This window comes from Adiantum capillus-veneris, chromosome 28 (assembly GCF_014529385.1).
Source record: "Adiantum capillus-veneris isolate H3 chromosome 28, ASM1452938v2, whole genome shotgun sequence".
NCBI classification, from domain to species: Eukaryota; Viridiplantae; Streptophyta; class Polypodiopsida; order Polypodiales; family Pteridaceae; genus Adiantum; species Adiantum capillus-veneris.
The window spans coordinates 49929425-49940437 of NC_140958.1; the positions used below are offsets into that span (position 1 = coordinate 49929425).

Sequence of the window (11013 nt, forward strand, 5' to 3'; positions counted from 1 at the left end):
AGGTGTGTAGGTGATCTCATACACCATCTTTCTATATTCAAATGTACACAAAGTAGAAATTTCCTAGTATATGAGGTTGCAGAATGTCATTTATCCAAGCATACATCAATCATGAGGTAAAATAAGAGTATTTGACCTAAACCTATCTGCTGCATTCTACATATCCAATGGACTATTTTTATATGTTCTAGCGTTAGCTCTTTGTATATTATATGAACACAAAATGGTACAATTGATGGATGAGCTGCTGTCAAGTGTTATATGGGTGACCTGCTTCTACGGCCGGCGCAATCGATGATATTAGGAAGCTGTCATCTGTCATCTAGAGGAAGAAGAGCTGGTGGTGGTAAAGTGCAAGGGTGGCAGTGGAGTTGAGGAAGGTGACGATGCCGTAGCCGCGAGCGCCTCGAAAGTTTCCGGTGCCGCCAACAATGGCGATCTCGTTAGTGCCAGCGTTGATGAGGCCTTGCAGGCTGATGGTGCCATTGAGCGAGCCATCGTCGAAGGCGAGGACCTCCACTTCGACGCCGTGGAAGTCCGCGGTGGAGCTGGCTTGGACGGTTTAACCACGCATGGAGCCGAGGATCGTGGAGGCTGGGTCAGCGCCGTGCGTGACATTGAAGGCGAAGAGCTGTGTCTGGCCGAAGGTGCCCGTCGAGCCGGTGGGGTCAATGGGAGCGATGAGGGTGTGCATGTCACGGGGGGCCAGCCCCACTTGGACATAGTACTCCAGGGGCCTGGACTGCACGATGCTCCAGGATGCCGCCCGTCCTGCGTGGGCTGCTGGCATCACGAGTATTAACAACATGAGGGCAACGTTTAGGGAGACCTGGATCGACTGCTGCCTCTTCAACAACAACGCATGAGCTGACCCTTGAGAGTGATTATGCATGGTGGCCTCGATTTGTGTGTGTGTGTGTCCGGGCTGACGTGGGCGTGGCAGGTGCGTGTGCGAGCCACAGAGAAAGGGAGAGATGATCAGTTGAGAGAAAGAGTCTTATGAGAGAGTTCGATAGTGGGGGGGGTGGGGGGGGAGAGATCTGTACACTTGCTGGTTGATAAGAGTATTGGTGCTGGTGCAGCTATGTATATAATAGCTAGGAAGTCTGGTTTTACTTCACAAATAATGGTCAAGAACATAAGCAATTTAAGGTCCGCTGCATGTCTTACCAAGCATGACATCTTGTATAAACTTGCAAGTAGCCTCTGGATCGAGCTTGTGAATATATGGCATTTGTTACAAAGCTCCCATGTGTGACTACAAACTGTGAATAGTTGGGCAAGGTCATCGTGCAAGCAAACACATTTGTTGTTGAAGGGATTTGCCAATGTCCTACTTTCTATGTTAACATTTTGTCTTACGATAGGTAAAACCTCGTTTGGATTAACACGGATAGCTCGTCTATAATTATAATATCTGCCTCTTTTATGTCCAAATATCACTCATCGGTCTCATGAATAGAGAGGGGATACTATCGATTCAAAACTGGTATCTTGAACTAGTAATGGATTGTAGATGCAATGCTGCTAAGTCTTGTTGTTGCCGCTCCGATGGCAAAGCACCCAACGATAATACACAAGTGAGAGCAAGAGTAGTGTCTATTTCATTTGTTTGTCGACCTCGTTAATCCCTATATATGTGAGGTATGCCGTCGTGCGGGAGGGACATATTTTTATATTGTGAGCAAAGATGTCACATTGCATGCTCCAACCTTTATACAATGCACTAATTTCAGACCATGGCCTAGCATATGGACAATAAGTTAGTCACAAGTTGTCTGCAGTTTACTCCCTAGCTTATTGACGCTTGGACTGTAATCTTGTAGGTCTTGACAACTTCATACTGACACCTAGTACTGGGAAACGAGGACATATATAGTATGGAATCAATAATTTAGACACCTAGTATAATATCAACTATTTAGAGCTAAAGTAAGGATGCACAAGGTCAATTCACTACTTTGATACACCACATGCATTCACTACTTGTGTATTCACTATTGTAATACTTCACATGCATTGGCTAGCAACCGTATGCAAAGAGTTGTGTGTATAACTAACATGTGCAAATGTTGATCAACATCGATCGAGTGTATAGCTATGAAAACGAGATCCAAATAAACCGAAGTAAAGGAAGTAATGCGGATAATTATAAAACAAGCAAACAGATAAAAGTATGAACGAGCTGCAACAATAAATGAGGTGCCTTACTGACCCGCAATGTTGTACTCCTGCTTTTTGATTGTTCGATCTACATGCCAATATTTGAGTTTAACTACAAAAACGAAATGTGAATAGTTAAACAAATCGTGTTGCACTGAAATGTCAAAGATTGAAAGTGCAAAGTATACAATGCACATCATATAGAGGTACCATACACAAGTATGGTGGAGAGCTCGCACTGTGGTCTCTCCAAAAAATTATAAGAAACGGAAGCTGCGCCCTTGCCCGTAGCGTTAATGTGTTGAGCCAAGTAAACACATGCGCATGGGAAATTGGATACAGATAACAGACCTTGTAATGTCGTTGAGATGGAATCGCGCTTGTGCAATTAGAACGTGCAGTGTTTTGAATATCTGTCCTCCGTGCCATACACAAAACATGAAGATGTAACTCTATGTTCCATGTCCTCTGATCAGTATTACCTTGTCTCTGTGTGTGTGTGTGCGCGCGCCTGCGTGCCTCGTGCGCACGTGCACGTGTGTGTGTGTTGTAAGTTGCTTTGATCAACAATTATGTCTTCTTGCCTCCTTGTTGACTAGCACACGTTACGTATCGTGCTTCCTAACTGCACATGATATGGGCATTTTGAGGTCCGCATCCCCATAGCGAAAGGCACTATATTTAGTCCACTCATCAATACTCTAAACGTGCATTTGGCGAACTACTATTACGTGATGCTCATAGGCATTAGTACGGGTACGTGGCGTTCTGCTCGACATCATTCACCTTCAAAAGTGAGCCAGAAAATGGTGGAGACGTTGTCATATTTAGTAGTTATGAAGCCCATACTACCTTGCATTCAGCTGTCTACTAGGCATTGTGACGAGCTATGACCAACTAGAACTTGTAAATGCCCCATGTTACACATTTCAACACATCATCCTACCGTACTTCAAGGAAACACAACGTCAAATTTTTCAATCCATTTGTCGTATGTTGTTTCCAAGGGGTTTTAATCAGGATCTCAATCAAGCGGAAATTTGCACAAGAGGACGCTTTGAACCTAACATATATGATATATTGAGTGTATAACTAAATAAAATATCTTTTGTGTCTTGAGGTTGGAAAATGCATTCAACAGTAAACAAACTCTGTCCTCTTGACGCTGAAGTTGGTTCTGCATTTGGACAGTATATTAATAGAAGCATGCCTTGCGTTATGGAATGTTAAGTTGTTGTTGACGATAATTGCACTCGGCTTGTTCAGCATACTATAGCTACTATATGGAGTTTCTACCTCGACCGCCTGCTGCACAAAAGACCTTTGAGAAGACGTGAATAGATTTTGACTGCCCGCCTTGGAGTAGCTTTCCTCCAAGGGAAAATAAGGGTTTGTGTTGGATACAATACCAAACTAATGTCTGCCATCTGTAGCCATCTAAACTTGATCCAATAACTGCTGTGTACATGGACCTTTGCTCATAGGATCCATCACCAATCGTGGTTATTGGCAAGAAGGGAGCTCCGAAGAAATAATTGTTGTGCGTTCAAATCCACACCATCAGCATTACCTACTTCATATGCAGCTGCTGAAGAGGAACGCTGCAGTATATTGTTGTTGCTAATCCCAATTGCAGCTGCATTGGCTACCGCGTGCACACGGGTTAGCAAGAGAAGCTCTTTACATGCTGCAATATTGGCCATATTATGTGTAAAGCTTTTTCTATCCCACCCAGTTGTTGAATGGCCAGCAGCACTAGAGGCTAATAGGTGTTGACATATTGGTATACTTATCTCCAGAGCCATTACTCCATAGTCGGTGTTCTTTGGCTTCTCCAGCATCAAACTTCTTTGTGTGTAAAAAAGAATTAGCTTACGCTTTTGCTCTTTGACTATTCTTTTGATCTTGGTCAGCAGCCACATAGGCACCTGCATGATTGACTTCCGTTGCAATGCTAGTGATGCATCTGCTTGGAGCTAGACGTTGTCAACCTTCCTCCTACAGACACCATATTCTGCATTGAATTGGTCATGAGAGATGTTTCTGTCATAAAAAATTTAGATAGGCTATCAAAAAATCTAGACGAGGAGTGCGATTGAAGCCAATGGCTCATCAGACCAGTGACTTGCACTAGTGGCAATATTCCCAAATGTGTTTCCCTTGACATTGAGTTGTCTACCACTAATCCCCTCACACTCTGTGCTAAAAGTACAAGCATTGAAGCAACTAGATTAATTACTTGAGGATCCATAAGCTTTTCTGTCCTAGTCTTGTCAACTTTGAGGGTTACTCTTCGACCGCTGTCTGCAACGCCAACAACCTGATAGCATCAGCACAAAAAGTGTTGGGATGGGCCTGCAAAGGCAATGAGTTTTGGTGATTCGACTTCAGCTTAATTGAATTAGTCCAATTGATCATTGATTGAAATCTGATATCTTCTATTTCAGAAGCACTAGAACAGACCTCTGCCATAGGTTGATCTCACAAAATATATGATCTTTGAGAGTGCTCATCACGTTGGAAAGCATCCAAAGCACTCTCCATGTTGATGATTTGCAAAATATAACCAGGGTTTGAAAGGTCTCCAATATTGATCCTTTTTGGTTCTGCCCGGCTTGCTACTGCACGAGAAAATTACTACGAGGAAAAGAATTGGTGTGAATTTTGAGAATTATGCATGGGGACCTGCTGCATATCATGGTTTCCATGAACATTGAAGGATGGCCGAGGGCACAATATGGTTGTTGAATTTGCATATATGAGCTATACTTGGAGCGGCAGAATGCCGACCATAACTAGTTGCGCATGCAGAAACTAGCTGAGTAAGGCCATAGTTGATGGTAGATATAGTGTTCAGCTAGGAACTAGGTCTTGTTGCACACAAAGCTGCTATGATTGCTACGAGGGGAAGGTGCATGTAGGATTATAATTAGATATTGAGGCTTCACTGCAAAAGAAGGCCGATTCCAATATGCAGAGGGGGCAAATAGTGATATTGTCAACGTTGTACCACTGGAATGAATAGAAAGGAGTTTGGCCTACAAAGTTCTCTTGTCATGTCGATGAGGTAGGCTTTTCATCATGCCTCTTTGTTTTCATGTGAACATGTATAAGGTGCCAGTACAGCTAGCTGAGTGTTGCCACTTCCAGCACCATATAAGATGGGAGTTGCCACTTCCTAACCTAACCTAACATAAAACCAACAAAATGGTGAGGTGTTTAGCAAAACGGTAATCCATAGAGATTGCCCACAATGCATATGCAATGTCAGCAAGGTCTATGGCTTGCCAATTTGGCAAACGACTCACCATTGTGTTGTTTTTAGCGTTGCAAAGCGATTTTATGGCTTGAAAACCGCTCGCAGAAATATAGACAACACAATGGAGATCCTTTTGGCAAAACGAAAAGCCATCGAGCTTTCCCACAATGCTATGCCTTGTGGGCAAGCTTTATGGCTTACCGTATTGCCAAACGGATCACCATTGTATAGTTTTTAGGGACACGAGGCAATTTTAGCGGTTGAAATTCGCTCGCAAACATATAATCAAAAACACTTCTGTCTTAGCATACGACACTCCATAGTTTGATCACACCAATCAATACATTTTAGCCCTTATAACTGTGCAAAAGTGTATGAAGCATGACCCACCAAATTCCTCCCAAACTGGAGTACATTGGCATGTAGCAAATCTTCATTCACTTGGGAATCTCTCAAGGCATCATGTAATAAGTATAATGCATTCCATCTTTGGAAACACTTCTTTATCTCTTGCATCCATCTCATGCTCAAGATCTTGCTTTTTGTCATCTTTTAACTTCTTTTTCTTGCTTCCCATGCACTTGTAAAAAGTTGAGAGGTAGGATAATTTATAGTCTTTGTGTCTTAGCTTGTGGAAATTTTGTAAGAAAGTGATTTTGGACATTCTCAAACTCTTTCCAAGTAGACTTTGAGATGCTCCACTTTAACCTATTTCCATAGGATTGACCTAAACGGTGGCTACCATCAAATAAGGATAGTTGATCAAGACATTGTAAAGACCACATTTTGCACTACGTTTGGTCTTATGATAGATGAATAGGCTATTGATCCCAATTTTAGAGATGTGGTTTTAGCCCTTGCACTAGGGAGAAGGAAGGACCATTTACCCTACAAGATGGTTATCTTCTCTATGGCAATAGACTATGCATTACTAAGTCACTACGCGAGAAAGTAGTGTATGAATCTCATGCTCCTCCTTATGCAGGGCATAGAGGGATTTAGTATACCCTAAAAGGGATAGAAACATATTTCTATTGGCCTACCATTAAAGAAAACATACAAGAGTATGTATGTTTCAAGATGTGTGGTATGCCAAAAGATGAAGTTTGATAGAGGGAAGCAACCTCAAACTTTTCCAATCCCTAATTCCCCATGGGAGAGTATATCCATTGATTTTATCTTTGGATTTCCCAAGTCTATCGATGGGAATACAGGATATGGATGATAGTAGACAGGTTTAGCAAACAAGTACATTTCATACCTGTTAAAAAGACTATCAAAGCCCATCAAAGGGCCCAGGGGATTCACCATGAAAAACTTACCGCACCACGTAAGTGCAGGGGAGGGGGTTTTTTTTACAAGTTACATAAGCGTATAAGTTAGGGGTAGGCCCCCAATAATTTATCTCCTAAGCCTAAAAATAAGGGAGGGGGTATCATATTTATGGGGGAAAGGGGGAAGTGAGAAAAGGGAAAAACGGAAGGAATTTTTTGTGTTTGAAAATCATGGCTTCCCAAAAGAGTCTTCCCTCAAACTTGTGAGTCAATAGCTACCAAGATACATGCAAGAACCAACACTGCTTTGTATCAATTTCTTGTTTTGTTATTATAGTTCATTTCTTGAGGGATGAAAGCTATAAAGAGTTTGTATAGATGAAAATTTACATGGAGAACCTAGCACAACTTTATAACCATGTTTTTTGAGTAATTTAGATGGCTCAAAATGGACAAGTAGCTAGAGTAAGAGTTTGTATAGATGAAAATTTACATGGAGAACCTAACACAACTTTATAACCATGTTTTTTGAGTATTCTAGATGGGTCAAAATGGACAAGTAGCTAGAGTAAGAGTTTGCATAGATGAAAATTTACATGGAGAACCTAACACAACTTTATAACCATGTTCTTTGAGTATTTTAGATGGGTCAAAATGGACAAGTAGCTAGAGTGCGGGCTAAACAGGCACATAGTTTGAAAGTAAAATTAAGACACATTGAGGGTACATCTAGTTATGAACAAAAGTGGTTCCTTAGTACATTGTCAGTCACTATGCTACATGCTCTTTGACTAGTTTTACTCAGTTGGATCATGTGAAACTTAAATTGTATATGTAAGATAGGGGTATGATAGTTTTCTACATTGACTTTCGTATAAGCGTAGAAAGGGGGCTCATATTCCCTTATATGAGTCGTATATAGGGGTTTTATCAAATTTTTCCACTCGCAGGTGGCGTCTCGTTTTGTATATAGAGTGAATCCCCCGAGTCAAAGGGCAACTCTCTTTATATCACAAATCTTCAAGTACCATGGCTTGCCAATGTCCATAGTGTTGGATAGAGATCCTAGAATGACCAATAATTTCAGGAAGGGTCTCTTTGAGAATTTAGCTACAAGGCTAAACTTCTCTTTGGTCTATCATCCTCAAACAAATGGTCAAAGTGAAATAGGTAACCTAACAATTCTTGATCTACTAAAAGCTTATGTCAAAGAAGTAGATCAAAAGTCCCAATGGGAGAAGTACTTACCCTTAGTGGAGTATACTTACAATAACACTGTACATACTTACACCGGAAAAGCACCTTTTGAGGTGATAGAGGTAAGATAAAAAAGTCCCCTGCTACTCAAGGTACATGGGAAGATCTTTGTTGTTGGCCATATCTTGCCAACCGAAACCCCGGTTGACAAAGTGGAAAGACCGACATGCTCGTTGAAGTGATTACTTTGGACCCATGCATTCCTATCATCTTTGACCTTTTATCAGTAGGTGCTCGATCCGGTACGGATCTGCTACTAACTCAAATAAAACTATCATAACTTCTTATCTGTAGCTCCAATTGACATCTTTTGGCCCTTAGAGCCACATCTAGCACACTTTTAGCTTAAAATTGGCTTGTTACCAAGCCCTTATAACTGGTGAATAATCATGTAGGATTCAAATAAGCCTGATTGGCATTCGTTTTCTCATTTTTTTGTCTTGGAAGCGGAGCAGCATGACAACGTGGATAAGCGAGGACGAAACAAGAGTGTTTTCTTGTGATGAATTATGCAAAAAGGTCATTTTGAGAACTATATTTGGGGGCCACTTTACGTGATTGTGGGATGCATGATTGAGAACAGTTTAGTGCCAGTTGTGCGAATGGATGTAGAAGGGTTTTTGCCTATTCGGGGTCTGTTTGAGGCCAATCAAAAGGCCAAAGATGCCCAAGGGATAAAGTGAAGTGTGGACATTAAAAAACTGTAGCTCAGTTTTTGCTGTTTTTGGGAGCCTGTTTTGGCCATAAACTACTTATCCGAGCTCGGATTTGAGCACTTTGATATTGTAGATTGAGACTTTTGGCCATTCTGGACGCAATGGTGCTGCCTATTTTGCCAAATTTTGTATTGTTTTTGTGATGTTTTGGTTGTGTATGTTTTTCCTATGTGATTGAAGCCTTTGCTCAAATTGTATCTGGTATTTTTCATCCATATGGTGTGAGTTATTTGCCCCATTGGTATTGACCCAAGGTCAATTGTATCTAAGCATAAAAAATATTCCTTCTTTGACCTGAATTGTGTATGTGTGTGTGTGTGTGTGTGTGTGTGTGTGTGTTGAGTGGGCAAATGGATAGTCTCTCTCCTCTCACTCCATCAGTGTGTTCCCTGTTTCAGCCACGTGGATTTTGTAAGCTGAGTGGTGCCCCATAGTGTGTGTGCGTGTGTATTATCCCAAGAGTGTGTGTCAGGTGATTATAGAGGCGTTGTGTGTGTTTCCATCCCGCTCACATTGCTAACTATAACCTAACGTATAACTGACACAATCTTGCATGGTGAATGGTGTGTATTCTAATCCAACCATTGCTGTCAAGGTGCTATCTTAAATAGATCTTATTTTGATGAAACCTTGTTGGCGAGAAGTGATACCCTTATCCATAGTGGCATAGACACTTTGGAAAATTGACCTAGCAATAATTTTGTGAGCTATTTACATCATGGTTATGGGCCGCCAATGTTTCAGTTGGAGGCATTTGATTGTTTTCGAACCAAACCTATAACCTAAACATTAGTTAACTTAAACTATAACCTAACCTAGCCTTTTATGTACAGCCTATAACCTAACCTACTTTATAACCTATAAGCTAACCTATAACCTAAACCTAGTTTATAACCTATAACCTAAACCTAACCTATAAGCTAACCTATAACCTAAACCTAGTTTATAACCTATAACCTAAACCTAACCTAGAACCTAACCTATAAGCTAATCTAACCTAACCTATAAGTTAACCTAACCTAATTAACCTATAACCTAACCTAACCTAGTCTATAATCTAACCCATAAACTAGCTTAACTTAACCTATAACCTAAACCTAATCTAACCTAACCTAACCTAACGTATGACCTATAACTTAACATATAACCTATACCCTAACCTAATTTATAACCTAAACTACACCTTACCGAAACCAATAACCTAAACCTCATCAATCGTATGATGATGATGAGATGGTAACGTAATTTACAAACAAAATTTCTTCAAAACATAATGTTTTCATAGCATAATTTTGAAACAAATTTTCTTCAAAGCATACAAATTTTTTCCGTAGTATAATTTCAAATCAAAATTACCCCAAACCATAATTTCAGAACAATTTTTTTTCAAAGCGTAATTTTTAAAACAAAATTGCATCAAAATTTAAGCATTGAAATCCTTTAAGCATTGTGTATACGTGTGTGTGTGTGTGTGTGTGTGTGTTGAGCGGGCAGATAGATAGTCTCTCTCCTCTCACTCCAATGGTGTGTTCCGTGTCTCAGTCAGGTGGATTTCATAAGCCGAGTGGTATCCCATAGTGTGTGTGTGTGTCTGTGTGTGTATTATCCCAAGAGTGTGTGTCAGGTGATTATAGAGCCCATGTGTGTGTTTCCATCCTGCTCACATCGCTAGCTATAACCTAACCTATAACCGATACAATCTTGCATGGTGAATGGTGTGTATTCTAATCCAACCATTGCTGTCAAGGTGTTATCTTAAATAGATCTTCCTTTGATGAAATCTTGTTGGCGAGGAGTGATACCCTTCTCCATAGTGAGATAGTCTTTGGGATATTGACTTGGCAATAATTTTGTAAGGTATTTACATCATGGTTATGGGCCACCAATATTTCAGTTGGAAGTATCAGATTTTTTTCGAACCAAACCTATTATAACCTAAACATTAGTTAACTTAAACTATAACCTAACCTAGCTTTTTATGTACAACTGATAACCTAACCTAATTAACCTAACGTATAACCTAACATGTTGCCTAAACCTGACCTATAACCTAACCTAGTCTATAACCTATAACCTAGAACCTAACCTATAAGTTTCCCTAACCTAATTAACTTATAAACTAACCTAACCTAGTCTATAATCTAACCCATAAACTAACTTAACTTAACCTATAACCTAAACCTAATTTAACTAAACGTATGACCTATAACTTAACATATAACCTATACCCTAACCTATCCTATAACCAAAACTACACCTTACCGAAACCTATAACCTAAACCTCATCAATCGCATGATGATGATGAGATGGTAGCATAATTTCAAAACTAAATTTCTTCAAAAC

At 40.3% G+C, this 11013-nt stretch overlaps 1 pseudogene; it reads right to left on the reverse strand.

Annotated features, from left to right (window-relative positions):
* Positions 1-322: 322 nt before the first annotated feature.
* LOC147420425 (uncharacterized) lies at positions 323-892 on the reverse strand (annotated as a pseudogene).
* Between the last annotated feature and the right edge of the window lie 10121 nt (positions 893-11013).